Source organism: Artemia sp. Qi Xiang Cuo, chromosome 1, assembly GCF_049724085.1.
Source record: "Artemia sp. Qi Xiang Cuo chromosome 1, ASM4972408v1, whole genome shotgun sequence".
NCBI lineage: Eukaryota > Metazoa > Arthropoda > Branchiopoda > Anostraca > Artemiidae > Artemia > Artemia sp. Qi Xiang Cuo.
The window spans coordinates 1,693,690-1,717,401 of NC_142794.1; the positions used below are offsets into that span (position 1 = coordinate 1,693,690).

General features: G+C 35.0%; 1 protein-coding gene and 2 non-coding genes across 3 annotated transcripts in view; 1 reads left to right on the forward strand and 2 right to left on the reverse strand.

Moving 5' to 3' along the window:
• The window catches only part of LOC148955885 (uncharacterized), a 395,061-nt gene that overhangs the window by 213,733 nt on the left and 157,616 nt on the right, over nt 1-23,712 (reverse strand). The gene's annotated exons all lie outside the window — the stretch shown is intronic.
• On the forward strand, nt 3,727-3,922 carry LOC148955887 (U2 spliceosomal RNA). Its single transcript, XR_016142551.1, has one exon. It is a non-coding gene; the product is annotated as a U2 spliceosomal RNA (small nuclear RNA).
• On the reverse strand, nt 23,300-23,490 carry LOC148955888 (U2 spliceosomal RNA). Its single transcript, XR_016142610.1, has one exon. It is a non-coding gene; the product is annotated as a U2 spliceosomal RNA (small nuclear RNA).

Genomic DNA, 23,712 nt, shown 5'->3' on the forward strand with positions numbered 1-23,712 from the left:
ATTTTCATCTTGATCTTCACACAAAAAAATAGGGACACAAATAAATAGTCAGCCAGAGATGTCTATGGTGAAAGACCCCGCTACTGAGCTGAAACTAAACTGAGAATCCAGTTCCATTTTCTAGAATCCAGGGAGGTTAAATTTGTTGTGTTTTCAATTTTAATATTCATTCAAACTATTCAATTCTTGAAAATACCACGAACAGATAAATACATATATATATATATATATATATATATATATATATATATATATATATATATATATATATATATATATATATATATATATATATATATATATATATATATATATATATATATATATATATATATATATATAATATATATATATATATATATATATATATACCCCTTATATCTTATAAACCAGGGGTCTCCAAACTACGGCCTGAGGGCCACATCCGGCCCGCGGACAGATTTTGTCCGGCCCGCGGAGAGCTAGCATACTTGAAAACTCCTTATAGAGAACATATTTTTTATAGAAATTAGATTTAGTTCACTGAAGTACTCTAATTTTATGTTGAATAATTATTAATATGACATCTACATTGATATGGTAATGGGCTAACTACTCATAACATTGTTGTAGGCTTATTGTTATTGTTTTTGTAATAAGTTGGATAAAGAAATACAGAATTGTAATGAGTAAAGACATGTATAATATGCAGACAATTTAATTTCAGTATATAATAACTAACAAATTATTGAAATGAATCCAACTAGTATTTTATACATTTTAAATATAAACATAACTTATAACAAGCATAATGACATATGAAATACTAATGAGATTTTTGTAATTGAGATGTTCCACTGACAATAGTTTGTAGTTCTGGACTAATTTTACTTGTACCAGTGGCTAACAGAGATTTAAGATGCTCATCAGTTAATTTAGATTTGTAAACATTTTTTGTTTACTTAATTTTGGAGAAGGTCTTCTCACACAAATAAGTAGTACCAAAAACAGAAAACAGCCCACGAGTATATTTATGCAAATTATCAAGTTGTGTCAGTGGAAGACACATAAAATTCGAACAAAGATGAGTTTGATATTTGTTCTTAATTATATTACTGTACTGTAGATCAATCATTTCCATGAAGTTCCGGGGCTAGGGTTTCAATGTCAGTATAAAAAGCATTCTGAAAAATCTTAATTTGACTTGCAATGGCATCCAAGTCCGAGAAATGAGTATCAAAATTTATTTTAAAAGCACTCGTTGTGTCGATTGCAAAATTGATAGAAAACTCAGTCTCAGTGGTGTGGCCAAATATTTCACATGTTTTAAAACGTGAAAAACATTTACTTCATAGTTGTGATTGAAACAGAATCAATTTCTTCCGGAATTACTTGATACTAGTGTATAAATCAGGAAGATGCTGCTTTTCTCCTTGCAATCTCCAATTCAGTTAGTTCACAGGTTTTGTCAAATCAATATAGAATGCTAGCTTTCACAGCGATACGTCGTTTTGTAATTCAATAAGAGGACGATGCTTTTCATTCAAAAAAATTTCGATCACTGCTTGAAGTTCAAAAAAGCGCCGAAGGACTTTCCCACAACTAAGCCAACGTACGGCAGTATGATAAGGTAAGTCATTTTCTCCAATCTCTTCAATAAATTGTCGGAATTGTCAGTGATTAGCCCAAAAAATCGGATAAAATTAACAGTTGTTATGACTGGTTTCAGAACTTCACACATATCCAAACATTTTCCGCACAAAGACTGTGGATCAATGATACAATGTAAGCTCATGTGTTTGCCTCCATCAGTTGTGATACATTTCAAGTTTTTCCATCGAAGTTTCTTTTAATTAATGGCCAATTCAGCTCCTTTAAAAATATCTGTAGCAGCAGTAGTGTCATGAATACTATACATATCAAAAAGTTCTTCATGCACTTCATAGCTTTTATCTACTCCTGAAATATAAATCAGCACCTGAGCAGTATCTGATACATCCGTTGACTCATCAACGGCTAAAGAAAACCACTCAACACGTCCATTTTTGTCGAACAGTTGAGAGGATGTATTTTCAGCGATGTTTTCTACCCTTCGAGCCACAGTATTTGCTAACATACTGACAGGGTTTAATAAATTCACCTTTTCAGGGCAGATTCTTCGGCTACTGTAATTATGCATTCTTTGATCATTTCTCCATCGGTGAATGATTTTCCATGTTTTGCAATTTAAAGAAGCCACACGAAAGCTGGCACGAGTTGCAGCCTTTTGTCTAGTTTTGAGTTTTGTAAATGAAGATTGTTGCCATTCCAATCCTCAATTCATAGCTTCGAATTTTTCTGTCCGCAAACTCCCTGTGTATTTTGAATAATTTTGAAAATGTTTTGTTTCATAATGACCTTTAATGTTATATTCCTTGAGAACGGATATTCTTTCATTGCAAATCAAACATATCGCATTGTTACTGGACTCAATTACGAAATAATGAATGTTGTACTGATCTTTGAATTTTCTGCATTCACTATCAATTTTTCGCTTCTTTTCCATACTGCTAAATCACACACAAAAGCAACAATTCAAATCAAAATACTATTACAAAGATGTATTAAACTTAAACACGCACAAACACGTTTTAAGGAGGTACGTTTTATTTTATTTCACAACAGTGTCATAGGAACTGACTTGTGGTTGCGCTAGTGCAGTGTTGCCGTTTTGCAGACTTTAGTCCGATTTGCAGCCCTTTTTAAACGTAGCGTACTTTTTTGGACTTTTGTTTTTCATCAGTGGACTATTTCACTTTTTACCACCAACAACAATGATAATGTGGTTTTGGCCCTCGGAACTTACTATAGCAATCAGTATGGCCCTAAGGACGGAAAGTTTGGAGACCCCTGTTTTAAACTAAAGCACAAATGGTAAAATCAAACATGTCTCCCTTGTCCTTGCTAACTACGCACCCATTTAAATTGATTAATACTGCGTCGGCTTGTTGTTTTTGCGTATATTTGTTAAAGAAATTTAAAAGACAACGAAATTCCCCTCCCAGGACTCTAAAGAATACTCTTCCCCCCCCCCCGGTCCGTGTCCAGAATGTTGTTTTGGAGGGAGGGGTATAAAATAAGTTAAAAACCCGTCTAAAATCTGTTTAAATGTACTGCATTACGTTTGAACGAGTCTGACAAAATATTGCGGGGGATTGGGCATTTGATCCGGCCTTGCCCCCCTAATTTCCATGAGTTGACGCTCTTGATTAATACCAGTGGTATCATTTCGCGAACAATTCGCGTGACAATTCTCATTATAAATGGCTTTGTTTTCTTGGGTATTTTTGTACAACAAATTCAAAACACAGGAAAGTTATCCGCTCTGGATTATAAAAATTCTTTTTCTCCCTTCCCCTTAATTACCAAGAATTAACGCAGTTCATCAATGCTAGTTCCAACTATTGTCAGCTAAAAGGCCAAGATCATGTATCTCTGATTTAAGGCCTATATTCTCTAATTTTTAATTTTTTATTTATTTTTTTTTTATAACAATTGTGTCCAAGTCTTAATAGGAAAACTTTCAGTTTATCATTAAAATTTTGAAATAAATTTTGATCTTATGGGAAGTGTCTTATGCTGTTTAGAAAAATTCAAAGACGAACTGATAAGTTTATTGAATATCATTTGAGTATTGCAACCAAAAATAAACTTGCGACAAACTTTGTTACTCTTATTCTAACAGTCTTTAAGAACCCTCGTTAAATGATCAGTTCTCGACCATTTAGCTAAGATCAATCTGTAGTATTTGTTCTTATCTGCTTAATACCAAATACAGTCCCTACTTGGGGCCCAGCCAGAATATTACACCTATCTTTGGAAACCGGGGGGATGTCGGTGCCTGCACTACTCCGTCCATGAGTTGGCCTAGTATTGCAGTATCTTTGGAATAGGCGCACCTCTATCAACCAGAAATAAAATTCCATGCACTAAAAAAACTCCCCGTGCATTTCCTTTGAAAATAGTTCGTAATTATTAACTACTGAAGTTCAAGTAGAACCAAGATTCAAGTAGAATTGCCGAGGCGATTGTTTTTGGCCTCAGACGGCTTGGTTCTGCGGTCGGTTGTTATTAGTAGTAGAGAGAAACCCCTGATTTTCTTTTCTCAAAAAGGTAAATTTGTATTCAAACGATTCAGACGTTTGACTATGAAAATGGTATAGAACATTGCTATTTTAGAAAATAATTTTGAGACTTGACTCATTGATGTGAAAAAGTTGTGTACTCCTGCATCTCTTTAATTAATTATAACTACTGAATGGCATTCAAAGCAACCGGATTTATCTCGGAAGATATTAGTGAAATGTTACACTTTCATCAATATTTACTTGTCTGCAATGCAACCTTAACCATGAACAAGTCGCTCCTGGGGTGAGGTCTTCCCATTGAACATCGAACCAGTGATGCCAAACGTGGTACAATTGTACCCAGGGCTTCCAGTATCCCCGAATTTTCGGGGATTTCCCCGAAAGTCTATGTGTTTTCCCGAAATTTTGTTTTCTCCCCGAATGCCCGAAAATCACCCAATCATGGTCTCACCCCTAGCAATTATTATTTTACATACCATAATTTATAACTACTCTCTTGTTCGTTAATTTCCGTCTTCTGTGTTACTTTGCACAAGAACCAGACTGTTACAATTTAATATATTCGGTTCTTCATATGTTCACTAAAGTATAATTTTCCTGAATTTAGTTTAAACCATTTCGACCTGAATGTGTCTGAATGTAGTATTCCGATCCGAATGCTATAACATTTTCACATTTACATCATTCGCGGTCAAGACAATCTTGACAAGATTAGTCAAGAATTATATTTGAAGTGGTTTAACGGAAAAACGAAACGTTCAGTTGCAAATTTGGAATTTGGGTTTTGAAAGAACTTCTAGAGAAGAAGAATTATTTTAAAAGTCGAATCGTAAGTTTAATTTTTGTTTTCTTTTGCTATTTTTGGTTTTGGGCATACTGTAATAATGTTTAATACCTAATCATTGAAAACATGATACATTGAAGGAATTGATCTTTTTGTCAGGAATTCTTACCGCTTAAATTTTTGTTTCATTCGGTTTGTAAGAATTGGTGGCCGGTGCTTACCTCCCCCCGGAAAATACCCCCCGCGGAAAATTCCCCCGGCAAATACCCCTGTCCGAATAATACCCCCCATGGAAAATAAGGCTTTCCAAATTTGAAAATTTTATTTGAGTTTTTTCCGTAGGAGGGAGGAATTTTGGTACTTGTGTATTATACGCCACTTACTCAAGCTTACGCTGTGTAAAACTCGAGAACAAATCGGTATCTTCGTTAGTTTCTTTCAGCTTAGCACGAGACAAGACAAAGACAAGTGACACAATAGATGGAAATATATAATTTGGGCTATATATTTGCACATAAGAGGGAGGGGGTAAAGTATTTTGACAGTTTGAAGTCAGAAAACAATGCTTTCTTCATAATATGCAGAATAATTGTACCTAAAACATTTTCCTCGCAGACTCGCTAAAATTTACCCCCTTCCCAATGTGCAAATATATAGTCCAAATGTGTTTCTAAAGCGAAGGAGAAACCGGTGTATTCTCGAGTTTTACACCTCGTAAACTTGAGTGAGTGCCGCATAACATTTAAGTACCCGATTTATTTATGGAGAGAGAGCTAGATTTCCCGGTATTATCTAAAAACAATCAGAAACTAAATATAGAAAAAAACACGTTTTTTCAACAAAGTAAGGAGCATCATCAAAACATAAAATAACCAGGAATTATTACGTATATGAAAGGAGTTGCCCCTTCCACAAGACCTTGCTTTTTACAATAAAGTTTTGAATTTTTGTCCTAATTCTTTAAGAACGATTCCTGAAACACAATGGCCGTTTAATTAGAACAATAAGCTTTTTTTAAAATTGTTAATAAAACAACTTTATTAAAAAAAACTTTAACGTAAAGAGCGAGGTCTTGAGGAGGAGGCAACCCCTTTAATATATGTAATAATTTCAGTTCTTATTAAGGCATTATGTTGCTTCTTACTTTCACTTGAAAAACTTGTTGTTTTTATCTAATTACTTACAGATAGTATTTGTTAATGGGAAACAGAAGTTATTTAAAGAAGAGTAAAGAGCCTCAATAAACCAAAAATGAGCAGAAAGAAAGTCAAATCATCTCGAAAGTAAAACTATGGGGTCTAATAGAAAAAAATTAAAAGATTTAAGATATTTTCTTATATGAAAAAGACTGTCAATAAAAAAATGAACAGAAATCAATATAAAAAACTTTTTCAACAAATAAAAAAGTTTTGATACCCAAAGGAATATATATAAGAATACTTATATAAAACTGACAATACATGGTTATTTGTTTTTTTTTTTAAGTAAAGTGCAAATTATTGTCAGGCAAATTATCAAACAGCTCGGGTTAACAAACAATAAGTAAGGATCGACCTGGCTCAATAATAACCAAAACTCTAAAAAATAGAATTTTTATACCAATAGATATATCAGAAGAATCAAACTTTTATGCTGATTTCAAATATATAAGTTTCATCAAGTTTAATCTTACCCATCAAAAGTTACGCGCCTAAGTAAATTTGCCTTATTTTCGAAAAAACGGGGAAACAACCCCCAAGAGTAATAGAACCTTAATGAAAATAACACCATCAGATAGAGCGTATCAGAGAATCATATTATAGAAGTTTCAAGCTGCTATCTGAAAAAATGTGGAATTTTGTAATTTTTTGCCATAAGAAAGATCACGGATGCGTCTTTATTTGCTTCTTTGCTGTCCCCCAGGGGTAATTGTATTGACCCAGTTGTCTTAGAATATCGTGAGAGGGCTCATTTGAACGGAAATTGAAAGTTTTAGTGCTCTTTTTAAGAAACCAAAAAAAATTGAGGGCCACTTGGCCCCCTCCCACGCTCTTTTTTTCCCGAAGTCACCCAATCCAAAGTTTGAGAGTAGAGTTGCTCGTCTGGATTTGCGTACGCCCCCGTACAAACAGGTTTTTCTGGTAGTTAATTCTACTGGTCATTACACTCTTTGCCAAGAGGAACGAGTATAACTTGATTGGTGATTAGGATTTGAATAAAAGGAATAGTTTTCTTTACAATTGATATTAATAAGAGAATTGAATTCAAAGAGAATAGTTTATTTGCGAGGATATTAGTGGATAAAAAAAAAATGAGTAGTGCATTTACACTATTGGAGATTAATGATGGAACCGACAGCAGCAGCAACGATATGCGAGTACCTAATGTGGCTGTGGAAATAACTGCTGGCTGTAGACTATGTCTTGAATGTGACATTATGTATGCTAGATACGTGATATCATTAAGCAAATTTAAGCAGGAGGAGCAGCTGTGTTTTGCTGGAAAAGTAAATATTCTCCATATAAATAAACTTCGGTCAGCATTAGATGTCCTATCGAGAACAAAATGATGAACAAATTGATGAGAACAAAATGCATCAGTGAATATTATTATTATTGTAATTATGTTCAATAAAACTGTTTCTAAATCAATGGTGTTTTTTTTTCTATAGTAGACAAGCGTATATTTTCTAGAGTACAAAAAAAGAGATTCTGTTTAGTCTGAAGTTGGTTGTGAGAGAGTTAGGACTCTAAAAAAAAAAAAAATGGATAGATTCGAGAAAGATCGAATCATGAGGAATCTAATTATTATGGAAAAAAGTTTGATTCTAGATGATGATTTTCTAGAGTTGTCTATTCAAAGGAAGATATTTTCTCGGGGAATGCTTATCGATATAATGAAAACTGATTCTCCATCATTAGACTATTGTATGAAGCTTCTACATCGTGGTCCAAATGCATTTACACAATTTATTGATATATTTATAACGACACAACAAAATGATATTGTGGATATGCTTTTAAACATTAGTTTTTAGAAATTTAGGACTTTTTTTTTTTCATAAGAAAGATGGTGCTCAAGGATGATTTACTCCTCTCTCTCTCTATCTCAGATGTTGTTGATGTTGCTAGCTCAGTTTCATTGTGGCAGTGAGAGCGTTAACACATGACAAAAAAATGTTCCATACATGTCCGTTATGTATGTACACACAGGGCAGCTGGTCCTCATGTGAGAATTGCAGAATGATTGAGGAGTATGATGAAAAGTGTAGATTCTGCAACCCGTGTAAATTGCATAGAGGATATGCTGTACAAATTAAAGGTTGTAATTCCTGTCTTGAATAGGTGTGTGACTCTCATCCTAGAGGCCACCTATGCTCCAATTGTCATTATAATAAATGTAAGCAGTGGGAGAGTACATATCCCGGTATGATTGGAAAGAATCCTAACCGTGATTTTAGTGTATTGCTGCGAGATTGGTATCGTCGTGGTTTTAGATTGTTCTGGGAGGAGGAACCAGGTCAACGATTCAACTGTTGGAACAACAAGAGAATATGGTTTCTACGTCATTGTTGTGAAGACACTGGGTGTTATGATTATAAGCCCACTGATTTTTATTTGGCTGTGACAGAATGTGATTCGACACTTGAGGACACTGTTTGTGAAACTACTTCAAATACGCAAATTGAAAAATGTGAATTCTATAGAATGAATGCGAATAGTATCATTGACTATACAAAGAGATATGACAATAGTGAAATCACACTCTACTGTAGAAAATGTGACCCTGACACTGCACTACATCAGGATCAGTACACGGTGAATTCAGATAATCTACCAGCACTAGTTGTTGTCGACGAATACCTAGTAGTGGATGAAATCTAAAGAGTAGAAAAGTCATTTTATCATGTATATATTTTTTTTTTATTAATAAAAAGTTTCACATACATCTTTAGAACATTTTATTATTAGGGCACTAAAATCAATATTAAATACACTTGTAAGTATATTCTCCACTAGAAAGTCGTTCAATTGAGGTAAGTCAACGTAGATGTTGAGAAACTGCTTGTGGGTGTAGCCACGACATCTGAACATGAAAAAAAGTAGTGCATGAAAGCCACATGTCTTAGTTGTTAAATCCTGTACTCTTCGTTGATTTTGAATAATGGTTTTCCCACTGCTTTCAATAAAATTGTTGATGTATGGAACGTAGAATTTATACGATAGGCCAAGAGGATCAAAAAATTCCATATTCTTCGCTGTTTGAAAGATGCATAGCCAATGGCCAGTCTTCAAAGTCGATGGACTGCTATTAACAATGATTAGGGTATTGTTAACACTTGGAATTTTTTCAATGAAGTCCGAGGGCATGCAATAGGACTTGTATTGGAACATGTATGGATCCATACTAAATACATTGATTATTTGATTTGTGTTCATGGTGCAAGGTCTAGTAGAACACTGCCGTCGGGTGTGATTTCCCAATAGGTTTCAAATTGACTCAGTGATATTAGCGTGATACTCTCAGCCAGAGAATCGACAATTTTACACTCTAAACGTACATTCCCGGTTCCTACTATGCTCATATCCTGTGTGCCTGAAAAGTCCAAAACAATAACCCCATGATTATTTGAAAACATTGAATCGGTTATTTCATTTTCAAATATTTGAGAGTCATGATCTAGGGATTGCATAGTCAACTCGTACAGAGCTCTATAGGATTTTTTGTCAAATGATAGAGTGTACCATTCACTTTGCACACAAGGCTAGATAGACCGAAAAAAATTAAAATCATGGGGATATTCAATCCAGGATCCAACGGCACTGCCACTCTTCACAAAGGCCAATGCGAATTTTGATGGAATTTCTCCATTGATAAATGATGAATAGCTATAGCTAAGAGAAACGCTGGCACTGTGACGTTGATAGGTGATTGTAGGGGGGACAAGATTTTTAATGTTGCTACCATTGGCTCTTAGCTTTTCCACTGCCAGTGCAACAGAGCTCATAACTTGTTGTTTTCGAACGTGGAGAATTGCCGATGTGATAATAACATTTGCATCGGGTGCAGCAGGAAGTGTTTTTCTCAAAATGAAATTCGATGGGGCCATCTGCAACTTTATGTCAATCTTGACATTGGGAGGTAGCCATTGGGATATATTGAATATCTCATGATTTAATTTTCCAACTAGATGATACTCCTGGGTCACTGCAGTAGTCAACTCACCGTCAGTATCAATACCTGTTCGATATTCATAGCCCAATGATTGTCCTCTCATCGCCTTGTACTCCTTTGGTGTCATCATCATAAATTGTATGTAGCTTGCATAGTTGGATAAATTATTGCTAGTGCTCACCAATGTTCCATTAATAAATAAATTAATTTGTTTGAATAGGTTGTGTAGAATACAGTTTTCATAGGAGAGACCATCGCCGGCATTTGGAGTTGTATTATCTGACTTTTTCTTCACCACAACATTTAAATAAATAAATATTGATGACAAATCAATGAAATAGTCTTTATTGGAAAATATTTGAAAGTGTATATTTTCAGAGAGGGGTTGTTGGGTGTGAAAGTTTTTAGAGTAGCCATACTTTACATTGAAATAAACGTTTTCGGCATAAAATCGACTAAATGAGTTATTGAGCGATGGAGTGGATTACTGGGTGGTTAGATAATCAATACAAGGCTACGACATCCATCGTTTTCCTCAAAATCTTTTTCTTTTTCTTCTGGCGTTGCTGATGCTGATTGGTCTTCGGGGTTTTATTTATCAAAGTCCTTGCTGATGTCCTTTGCTTCCTGCCTGGAAGGAGACTGATGAGTGAATGACGAGAACTCATCCTATTCAATCCCTCACCATTTTGTCTAGATTTTTATTGTTCACCAAAATCTCTTGCTGAAGATATAATATTTTAATTAGCAATCTCCTTGAAATTCTTGCCCGACACCCAGTCCTGTAGTGTGGAGGCAGCAAAATTCGATGCAGCAGGTACAAGATATTTTTTGGCAAGGGGTAGTGCAGAACGAAATAGCCTAGCAAACCAGCTACCAAGACAATAGCCAGATATTGTAGTACGCCCCTTGTAGTAGTCTAATCCATTGCCTATTTGACGTGGACTCAAAGCACCAACATAACAGTCAATATCGGGACAAACAAATGGAATTCTTCTATTGTTCATTTTTTAGGTTATTGTACCGTCGTTGTCGTTGACAATTGGTCGAAAATTACATGTAATCACAGTTAAGCCTTTTGTCATTGCTATTGGATAACCAAAATCAGTTCTTATTGTTAAATGACAGAGTTCCAAATATGAAGTGTTTACGGGAATATAATGAAGATGCTTTATATTGTAGTGGTGAACATGTTCTTGATTGGTTTTTCGTTCAAGAACTCGTAGGAGGGAACATTTGAATTACCAACCCGAGATGTTTCCACAAATGAAGCGTAGAGAAATATGCAAGTGTCCATGGAGAAGCTGGGTGCATAGTCTGCATAGATAACATGGTCACTACCACTGAAATTTTCTGTCTTAATAATACGGTTTTTAAAACCAAGAACCTCACGTAAATTCTAATTGAGGAAAATTCTTTCATTCTCAAATGGATTGGTGATATAAATTCTCCTTTGTTCCGTCGAGTAATTGAAAGTGAAACCGCCTTTTTTTCGACTTGCAATTTTTTGTTGATAACTCGACACAGTTCTTGCATGTTATTGTATTCCCTGTAAGGGATGTTAGCAATAGGGTACTGATTAGAGTCAAAAGTTGCCATTGCACCTCCATCACCGAATTCAAACGGTCGTATTTTTATTTCATATTTACGATCCTTTCTCAGGATGTCATAGGTATTTTTGAGAATACAGTCGAAAAGAGCCACTTCATCGGCGCCGTAAATTTGGCCGGTGGGGGAGAGTTTTTTCAAAATATCACTTTTCGTATTCAAGTTCTTCTAGAAAAGATTAGAAACACTGTACAGGAAATTTACATAGACATCAGTGGTCCGTGTCAATATCTTCAACAGCGCTTCATAACTAAACATCAGAGGTTGAACATAGGAACCGAATTCTTAACGGTATCTGACAACCCCGGGTGCGTGTCTTTCATATCTTTTCAATTATAGATATTGTACTAGAATTTTTATCTTTTTTTAATTAAGATTCATAAAAGCCACCGAGACTATCCTCATCGGGGGTATCACGCATGCAATAAGTTATGTGTTTAGTGTCGATGATTTTTGACACTTTAAAAATTTCATTGGACCACAAGTAATTCCCCTTTTCAAAAACATTAGTTGTTCTATTAATTCGAAACGTATCACCAAAAGTGAATTTATTTTTCTTCTTCTTCTCGGCTTTTGATTCATTGGAATATTGTTTAAGAAAGATGTCAGTTTTATAATGATCCGAATGATTAACGTCCGTTGGTGTAGAGTTGGACAATGATCGATGAGGTCGTTGATTATAAATCAACATCATTTTATCCAGATCATGAATAAAAGCCGGCGTATTTTTCAATGTACAATATCTTTAAATTAAAAGTCGAATAGTTATTATAAATCGTTCGGCCAATGCAGCCTTTATAGGACTGTGCGTATGATAGAGCAGTGTACTATACTTCTCTAGTACTTTTGCAACATGAGGATTAACAAATTCACTACCGCAATCCGTTTGAATTTTTTTATATGAATCCTTTTCGAGAATACTTTCAATAGCCTGAGAAACTTCAACACCTCTCTTTGATCGAAATGTACTTGCATATGCATAGTGACTAAAAACACTGAGTGCAAGTAAAATGTACTTTTACGGTATATTTTGAAGTCTTTGAAGCTCATCTAGAGTCAAGAAATCTGAGTTCAGTCTATCCCCTGTTTAAAAGTAGTTAGTTGTTAGATATTGAGTTTAAATATGTCTATTAGGTCGAATCAGAATATAGCGTTATTTATGTTTTAGATCCTAGTGTAAACACGTATGGAGAACAGACGTGAATTCGTACATTGGGTTTGAGTACATAAATATCACAATCTCGAAAAAATAATCATTAAGACAATTAAGAACTTCAGCTATTTTGAATGTAAGCACTTTGTGTAACGCCCGTTACCGTTTTGTATACTGGCTGCTGGTGGTGGTGGTGGGGACGTTGACGTGATACTTCTTCTCTTTTGTCTAGCTATCAGTGGTGTGCTAGTATTTTCCAAAATTGATTTAAAATCTTCTTCTTCTTCAAGTTCATCTTTTAATGTTGATGATGATGATGATGATGCACGTTCATTTAATTTTTTTAGAATTTTTCTATTGCCAATAAGACTTTTGGGGAAGTTTAATGTATTTAGAAAGTTGTATAGACGAGTGTAAAATGATAATAGTCCTTTACGATTTGTAACCATGTCATACATTAAATCAAGTAGATTATAGCTATTGCCTTGAATTATAATCATTTATCCATTGCTCTCAACTTGAATTTCACCACTTTCCAAGAGAGAAATTAGAAGTCGTTTAATGTGTTCACCAAAAGTTATGGGCATTTGAATTACAATATTAAAAACAATAGTAAACAATTCCAACGTCTTTTAATGTTTTACAACAGCACCAGCAGCAGACTCTTGAGGAGATGATTCTTTTTTGAGATCAGCAGCAGCAGCATCAGCATGAGGCTTCGATTGATAGTGTTTTTCCGATAGGCGAAGTGCATCTTTGAGTAAAATCATTTTTTTATGACCGCACATAGTTTCTGAGTCAATAACCTTAAACATAGTGTTAACACAGTGTTCCAAGGTCGAACGAATGGGGTCTACTTTAATCAATTTGTATTGTTAATCAATTCTCACTCGATTAAAACGTTTACAAGTCCTGCAATTATCTTCGGTCAAAGCGTGAATAAACTGCTATCTATCGGAAGCAGTCGTTTCTTTTTTAAATTCTTTCCTTTCTTTTAGAAGCCACTATACGTACTCGGAAATGATGGTGCTGTTCCCGTTGTTTAACTATTTCTGGCAGTTGAGCATTACCCTCGGTAAAATTGAAACAAAGTTCGGATATTATATGACTGACATCATTGCCAATACAAGTGGTGAGTCTTGCTTACTTCAGCTGAGGTTTTGAAGTGTTTAGAACTGAAAACAAATGTCTACTTTCATGTAGTTTCTTCAGTGTCATGATAGCGACTAATAGCTCTTTTTAGTGATCACAGGGAGATATACTGTAATTTCATTGTCGAAAATATCTGTGACTACACGTAGATCCTCGGGTGTATTTTGATTAAGATCCAATAGGATATAACCGTGGGGTTTATTAGTTGCCTGATTGTATGCTGAGAGCAGAAAGTTAGGGGCACCTGGATAAATGTGTTTATTGAGGGTTATTAGCGAGCGAGAATCACGAACAACTCTGTAGATGATATAGCAGGTGCAGTTCAAAGCAAGTGTTCGCATACATTTGCTCTGATGAAAGAGATTGTGTAGAACTAGAGTAACGGAAATATGTTCATGATGAGAGCGAACAGTGAACAATTGTAACATTTTCTGAGACTCTTGTTCAATAGATTCAGCCAGATCGTCAATGATCAGCCAAGAGTTTGTTTCAATAATGTTGAAAAAATCAAGTCCCTGTATGAACTATATCTGCATCGATCCCATGGTAGTAATGGTGGCAGCAATTGATTTTATTTTATTGTATGACTCCTGCCAAATACTATAGCAATAGTAGATTTTTTCTAGCTTTTCCGCAAACATTTTATCACAATTTTTAATTATTTTAGTTAAGAGTGTTGTTTTGCCCGACATTGAGGGCCCACACAGAAACGACCTGAACGGTGTTTTAAATTGATACATGTTCCTTTCAACAGTTCACCTGGACAACTAACTGTAGACCCTAATTGTCTAATGACTAAATAATTTTTCCCTACTACTACTACTACTACTCTGTTCTTCAAGAAGAAGAAAAAGACAAAGACAAAGAATCATATTTTTTTCTTTTATTATATGCACATAAACAAAATTAACAATACATTTAAAAAAAAAAACACTTTTTTAAATTTATTTATAATAAAAAATACAACAACATTTACATAGGTACACACAGATAAAAAAAACACTTTTTTTTTGTTTATTTATAGAGAGAAAAAAAAACATTAAATTAGAGAGAGCACTTGAAAAAATGCACTTTTTTTTTAAATTTATTTATAATAAAAAAATACAACAGCAACATTTAAATAGGTACAGAGAGAGAGAGAGAGAAAAAATAAATTTTTTTTTTTTTATAGAGAAAAAAAAACATTAAATTAGAGATGGCACTTGAAAAAAAAAAAATCTGCTCTAAGTCCAAAAAAAAAAAAGATAACTTTGGTGACGGTGCGCCCCCCGCGCTGGCGGCGGCCGCCCCCCCCCGGGCCGCGAGGCCCCCCCCCCCCAAAGGCCGCGAGGCCCCCCTCCCAAAGGTGTTTAGGAAATTAGTTACAGGACTTTATTTAAACCGAGACTTTCACGGTGGGCAGTACATTCGATACGGTCTGAAGTTAAATAGTGTCAAAGGGGGAGGGTGGTCACACCATCTTGACAAACATAGATCTTGTCGGAAATGGTACTCATGGCTATTTTCTCTACATTTACAGTATAGTTCCTGTAGTTCAATGAACGAATTGCCAACAATTTGGCTCGTGGAATTGTATTTTCAACAATACAATTCCTATAAATGTTCATGTCGAAATTCTTGTCCACATAGCGCGTGGGTGCTCCTTTGCAACGTTTCTTGATTTCTTCGTCGTATGTCTGTATAAAGTACACCTTCGGACCGACAAACATACCACGGGAAATCAAGTCGCTACCCGTTTCAGATTTAAAAAATAAAAGCTGATTGGGCGCCCGATGTTTTACTAGCTCAGGGTAAAGACCACCACTCCAATTGGTGTAGTCCATCCGTGAACTGATAATTTCGCCGTGCGCCAAATCATCAATTAGATTTGATGTTTTTACTTTGATCAGTAGAGAATCCGTGTCACCGTAGCAGAACTCTACTTGACCCTTTTCCGGACACTGTACCCTAGACACAATGTAGTAGAATTCAAAAGTGAGCTTTTCTGATATCTCCAAGATAGCACTGCCTGCAGCAATATTTTTATTCAGGACAATGTGTCTTTTTTTCCGATTCAAAAGTACCATGTCCGGGCCAATGAGTGTAAAGGAAGTGTAATTGGGATCTGCAATAATTCGAGCACATTGTTATGGATTGGTCACGACGTCACAACGATTCCTATCGCGAACACTCTCACACATTTTGCCGAAAGCCGAATTTAAAATGAGTTTATAAATTTCTTTTTCAGCTTTTGTCTGTGCTGCAGAACGTTTGCCGACAAAAGTGTCAACAAATGTTTTCAAATAAGGTTTTTGACCGCACTCGAGGGCTAGGTGAAACATTGTGACGTTGAAAACATTGTTGCACATCAAATTTCACGATGCATGGTTTACAACTTTGTATTTTTTTGGCAGATGGTCATCAATAAGTTTTTGTTTTGTAGGTGCCCAATTCAATCAGTCCACATTGACTAAACACCTATTGCGAGGACTCAAAGAGTCCTTAGTCACAGGTCTATTGATACACGGTAAAACAAAATCCTATATTGAATCGTGAAGCTCGACTGGTATCTCTCCATCAATTTCAAAAAACCATCCAACTGGTTCAGTCTCCTCAACACTGTCGTCGACAAGGTTGGGGAAATGGGGAGCTTGAGGGTCATTTAGCCATTTATAGTCGCCGCAAGGTAGTGCATAATGGCACATGGCAGAGGGGTAGGGAGAATTCATATCAAGAAAAACTGCATTCGATTTTTTCCCCGTCTTCTCCCCTGTTGGATCAGTTTCCAAGATACGGTTCCCGTGAAAAACAAACCCTCCCCTCATTGACCTCTCGATGAACAGATGCTGATCAATGTCAGTGATTAGCCCAATTTTTTCCCCACGAATTGTCAGGATGATGTCCATCACGATATGAGTCGAAGAAAAATAGTATCCGACCTCCATATTAACCTCCTCATAGATTTTATCCGTATTTTTGCAAATAATGTCTACCAAAGTTAATACGTCACTCTACAAATATAGGTAGCAATATTCAAGCCCATTTTTACACCCTCTCTGCCCAAACTTTTTAGCAAAACTGTATTCCTCGGGGGTGCAACTACGATCGTGAAGACTGTCGTAAAACGATTCAATACAAGGAATAGCCTCCTCGGCGAATCTCGACATGGAACAATAATAATCATAAGGATATATGCCCTTGACCATTAACAAATCATATAAATCATTTGGATATTGTTGCTTGAGAAGGGGGAAAGCATTGCTGCCGTCATCGTTTTTATGCAAATGAATTAATTTGCTCAATTATTTGGGGGCAAAACTGTATGAATCTAAAAAGCGAATTTTATTCGTGTACTCAACACCGGCTTCAACAAATTTCCAGATACATTCCAAAACAAGCAACTTGTCCGCGGATTGAGGTATGATTTTGTACGTAAAGCTGTCTATCACCCATGCATCATCATCATCATCATCATCCACTGTTCCATGTATTTGTAGATGTTCCACGACAGGTAGCACAAACTTCAGATCATAGTGAGAGTTATGTATAAAAACCGGTAGAAAAAGTTGTTGTTTCATTTTTAAAGTGTGTGAATTGTGAGCCCACCCCCGAAATTAAATATGTAAAGTTCACGTTGGGTCAATAAGGTGATTGTGGTCCTGCAACGCGTCTTTTGGGGCAAGGGCACTCCTACACACCCAGCAAATAGTTCCCATTTCCAACGCCAGTTGCTCTTTATCCGACAATGTCATCGGATAATTAGTATGACATAATCGTGAAATTGCTCTGTTTGCCGTTTTAATTCAAGAAACCAATAACTTTTCCATACTACCATCCTCGTCCATAGTTAAAAAAAACTCTTCCAATAGCATGTTATGGTTAGCGTCATGACGGGCGTGCGCATAGGAACACGCAATTAGTTGGTGTTCCGTGACTATATTTGACCTTGATGGGTCTGATACCTCAACCAGTCTTGTTTCACAATCTAAAGACACTTTATCAGATTGCAGAAGAGAATTTTTAAAAATTTTAAATTGTAAAGTATCTTTGCCTTCTGCCGGCCTTTCTATTCTTTGATTTCCATGAATTTTGCAATGCCCCATGTGATCTGAAAACGTTCGCTCGGATCTAAATGAGGAAAGGCACATGGGACAATAGAAACGTTATTCTTTCTGAACGCCTTGAGATAAGATTCGACTTAGCGGAGTGACAGGGAAAAAATTACCGTAAGAATTTATATCTTTGTGGGGCTGGTAAATAATCCATAACAAATTTACTACATTATTTACCATAGGTGTCCTCACTGAGTACAAAACTCCTTTTTTATTCGGTTTTTTTCCCCCATCTAAATATTCAGTTTCATACTGGAGACCAACCCCCCCACCCCCCAGTTGTTACAGTTCGTTCTAGACACTTGTGACTTCTTTTAATGAAGCAGGCAAATTTAACACTAAAAAAAAAAAAATTAAGTTATGGAAATTTTTTCCACCGTTACGTGCAAGTTTGTCGAGATTTTTCATTTTTGACTTATCATATAATTTCCAATGGCCCACCTCTAAAATCGCATATTTAAAACATTTCAGCCCAGTTTCGAATTAAAAACTCTGAACCCCTATAGTAGTCTGCAAATCCTGGTGATATTTTATTCCTTTATCTCTCCCACCCCTTAGAATAAAGTTTTTTTTAAATCTAATGAGATTCATATCCATGTATTCAATGTATAAAATTGTGGACCCACTCCCCCTCTCGTTAAATGTGTCCAAAGTTGAAATTAGTTTATTCACCCAGTTGAAAAAATTGTCTTCAAATTCGTTTAGACCTGGGTAGAAAGTCTGGTTGCCTGTCGAAAAATGAAAATAAAAAACGTCCCCAGATGTCACCTTTTGTAGATAAACTTTTTGGTTCACTGATGCTTTAATGCCCCCCGACCCCCCAATTCTGGATCTAAATATCAATAAGTGCTCGAATTTTGTCGATATAGCTATGGAGATTTTTCACGGGGTCAGTTAAAATAATGCTCGCGTTTTCCTCGGGAAGGCTCAAATCTACCCTGTATGTTTGCAAATGGCTTAGAGCAGATTCTAACAGATAAAAATCAGGCAATTCCGGGGACGTAACGCTATTTTCAAGTTTTGACCCTGTTTTTTCTGGACTCAATTCACTAATTATAAAGTTCTCATTAAAAATGTCCCCGGAAAAATGAGCTGATGTTGTATTACTACTACTCTTAAGCGGAATGGTGGAGGAGGGTGACAGGGAAATGTCAATAACACCACTCCCAGTCTGTTCAATCACAGTGGGGGGATATGACATGAGGTCTCCTAGTACATATTCCAAGGTGTTTGGGGACAATTGGTCGAGCCAGCCTGTATTGTCCTCTGATGGAATTTCATTATGAGGACCCGGTTCAAATTTACTTGTAGCATCATCTAAATATACAGGCATGAAACTATCCGCCCACTCTGGGTCCTCAAGCATGTCAATATTACAGATTAAGTCATCCAGACTGGCCATTCCCCCAAAAAAATCATTAAGGAATCCCTCATGCCACTCCATATTATCTAGAACTAGTGTAGGTTCATCCCTGAACTCTGCTGGTGGTGACAGAATTGGTACTGTAAATATACCTGCTTCATCACTCGATGGTGCCACTGGGAGTGCTATATTTTTAATCTGTAGAAAAAAAAAATTTATTTTTTATGTAAAATAACCATTTTTTTATAATTAATAAACTTTGTCAATTTCTCATAGTCAGTATCCCACCACCACCACCTGAACAATTAAAAGAAGAAAAAAAAAGTTACAGTGCCTCCTGTATCTAATGATTTAAATTTAACTTGTTAAAAAATATATTTTTTTTTGTCGGGACAATTTGTTCTTATTTTTATACCGGTACGTTATACCAATAGACGGATAGAAAAAATTAAGGGTTTAATTGCAAAAATTTTTTTTTAAAATAAAAACGCAAAATATTATTACAAGTCGAGTGTTTTACCCTCTTCATTATAACTGTCAATGAAATTTGACCATTGTTCGACTGACGCAGTATGCTGTACAAACACTTGCTCCTCGGCTTCAGTTAAAGGACACAAAGTCCATATGTCGGCGGTTGTTGGTGGTTTTTTTACTTTCTCAATAATCCATATTTTTCTGCGTTTTACCAAAGGATTGTTTCAACATGTGCTAAATAAATGTTTTGTAAGAGAGAATAACTTTTTTTCCCATACATCTCAACCATAGAATTGTCGGATTTTGATTTTTAGTGCCCCCCCCCCCCGGGGAGAACCCTTGGGAACCGGGAGCTTCCTTCGAGGTAGGAGGATCGATACCCTTTCCGAGTTGAGGGGGTATCGGACTCCACAACACTGTTCAAATAGAACAGTCTCAAATTCTTTTCTCGAACCTTTCAAAAACGAAAATAATTGCCTGAGTTGGTTCAAAATAATAATATTTTCTTCGTATGTGAAACCTATAATTGGAGATTACTAAAACCTTCTTCCTGTCACAAGAAACCCATTTACAATTCAAAGCGCTGGGGCGATCTGATAGAATGCAAATGGTTTTAGCGCAATAATTTCAGTTTAAGGATGGCTCGCAACGCGTTAAATACCAAATCGTTTTTTTTTTGTTTAAAATGTATTATTGCATTATAACTTATATTTGTTAGAAGTTACAAGGTAAGTTTGTTTTTTTTTTATAGAAAATGCATATAAGCACTCCTTTATATATATATATTGAAAATTTGGTTAATTAAAGAAAATTAAATATATTACAAAAAAATTTTAAGTTTTTTTTTAAATCATAAAAATATCAGAGCCGGAGAAACTTTTTTCTTATTTTTAAAAATAGGGATAGAAAAAATTATGTATATACTCACAAATTCTGACTGGACTTCTATATCTGAATTTCTTTACAAAACTTGAAGGGGGTCGAGCTCAATAGGCTGAGCTGAGACATGGTATAAAGTAGCCCATTCCCTTCTCAACTTCCTTCCAGTTGCCATGGAGCTAACGCGGGAGTCAGAGGGCGCTGTCGCTATAAGTTGGGTGCTCGATGGATGGTCCAGATCACGTGTAACTTTTCCAGCGAATTTGATAACGGACGCCCTTGCAGTCTGTATTAACGAAGGTTCGCTATCTCTCGCTTTCTTTTCAGAAGGGGGATTATTGCACGTCTCTTCTTCCTATAAAAAAAAAGACAAAAATTTAGCATGTAGCAAAAATGCATTTTGGGTTTCTGTAAAATAATTCAGTTTATGTTAGATATCTAAAGTAGTGTAAAAAACATCTTGATTTCAAAATCAAGGGTTTTGATAGTGAGATGGAGGACCTTTTATAAACTGCTCCTCCCTCCCTCCACCCACCCCCTCCTACGTCCATGCTTACGTGACTGTATTTGTAAATTCAAACTTAAAAAGCAGTATTTGCGTTCCTTATTAAACAATATGGAGAAGAATTGCATGTGACAGTCAAGTAAACCTATAATATTTAAATAAATTTTATAAAAAAAGATTAATTTTATATTGTGACTATTCTAGTAGCCTGGCAACGTAAATCCCCCCCCCCCCTATTATATACACATTTAAGTTAAATAAAAAGGTACGAAACGAAAAATAATTTATGAATAAAAAATTGGGTACATGGAAAAAAATTAATTTTTTTTGTAATGGGGGGGGGGGAGGGTTTTTAACGAATTAAATTTAATGAATATATTATAAAACGCAGACTGGCCTGTAAATATTTTAAAAAAAAATCCCTAAAAAAAAAAAACAACACTGATATCGATAAAAAAAAAATCACACTAATAAAAATGAAGCTTTTGTAAAAATTAATGTATTAATAAATCAACATTTTATTCTAATCACAAATGACCGATCGAAAAGCCAAGCACTTTTTTTCAAAAACAGTCCCTAAAAAGGTCAATGATATTGATAAAAAATCACACTGTAGATGCAGACTGGCCTGGAATTATTTTAAAAAAAATACCTAAAAAAAAGCCACTGATATTGAAAAAAAAAAGTAAGCTTTTTTAACAATTAATACATTTTTAAAAGAGGTAACCACAATGTGTAATTAAATAATTTCTTCCTTAAATTATTTAAAAGACAATTTTTTTTTTTTTTGCTGACTGGGCTTGAATTATTTTAAAAAACAACCCTAAAAAAAAAGGGTAATTTTTATTGATAAAAAAAGGATGCTTTTTTAAAAAAAAAAAAATGAAAAAATAAAAAATTTATTATCATACCAAATTGCCGATCGAAAGCTAAGCACTTTTTTCTAAAAACATCTAAAAGACCCATTGATCTCTATAAAAAATCACACCGTAAATTTCAACCTATAAGAGAATTAGAGGTTTTTTCAGCTCCTAAAAACAACAGGCTTCTAAGTAGATAAGTACCCTTAGTTCTAGTGTAAGGAAAAAATTTCTTCCTTAACTTAATGACAAGACAATTTCTTTTTAATATAATAATGAGAATATTTTTTTACTCACCAAAAATTGCTAAGAATTATCCATTTTTTCTATGTAAATGATTTTTACAAAAAATGTCTGTAATGCTATCTCGAATATAAACTATTCAAAACTGATGGAGAATCAAATTTGAAATGTGAATATATACAAAAATAATTGGCGGGTAAAAAGAGTCATCAGTTTTCTGGTTTACAACTAAAAAAGGACATTGAACTTTGAAATTACGCAAATCCTCTTGACAAAGTGTGATGGCTAGTAGATTGAACTTTTGAAATTGCGCCATTCCCTGGCAAAGAGTGTAATGACCTGCAAAATTAACAGAAAAAAATGTTTGTACGGGGGCGCAAGCAAAATGGTACCTTGGTATATACTTATATATATAACACGTTTCATTTCTACTTACTTTTAATTTCTCTCAGCAGGCTCCTTTTTACTCAATAAAAATTTTCAAACTGAGGAGATTCACCTAATCACCTTGGGTGGTTGGCTTTTTTTTTATTCCAATAGATTCCCAGTCATCACAAATCCAAGTGTCATTATAGCTTCATTTTTAGTTCGTAAGATGATACACAGAAAGCTGATTTTGTCAACCTTTAGACGCTGGAAGTGAAGTGTCTGTTTATGAAAATAGGCGACAACTTGTCTGTCTCTGAGACAGACAAGCAAAATTGTAAATTGTAAAACAGACGACCAAAAATTGTAAATTGTCATATGTTTACGATAATTATTTTCCCTGAATTCATGGAAAATAAAAAAAAAATTTGTTTACTATAAATAATGACTTTTTAGTAGTTTTCACCAGATTTTGGTAAATTTACTATATGCTCTAAATTTACTAGATTTTTTTTTTACTAGATCTAGTAAAATCCTACCGACGGTGGTAACCTTTCTCGTGAGGGGTGCGCCGATCCCGGTGGTACTACAATACCGGGCCAACGCGTGAAGGGAGCAGAGCAAGCCCCGAAATCCCTCCGGTTTCCAAAAATCAGTTTAATATTCTTGGCCCCATGTAGGGACCGTATCGGATATTAAGCTGATAAGAACAGATACTACACTTAATCTTAGCCAAAAAACCGAGAAGCGATAAATAAACAAGGATTGTCAAAGAGTATATAAGAATACAAGTAAGAAATTTTGTCACAAATTTAATTTTCGGTTGCAATACTCTAATAACATTCAATTAACTTATCACTTTGTCTTTAGATTTTTATAAAAAGTATAAACATTTCCCATAATATCAAAGTTTATCTCAAAATTTTAATGGTAAACGGAAAATAATGGTAAATGGTAAACGGATAAAAAAATAT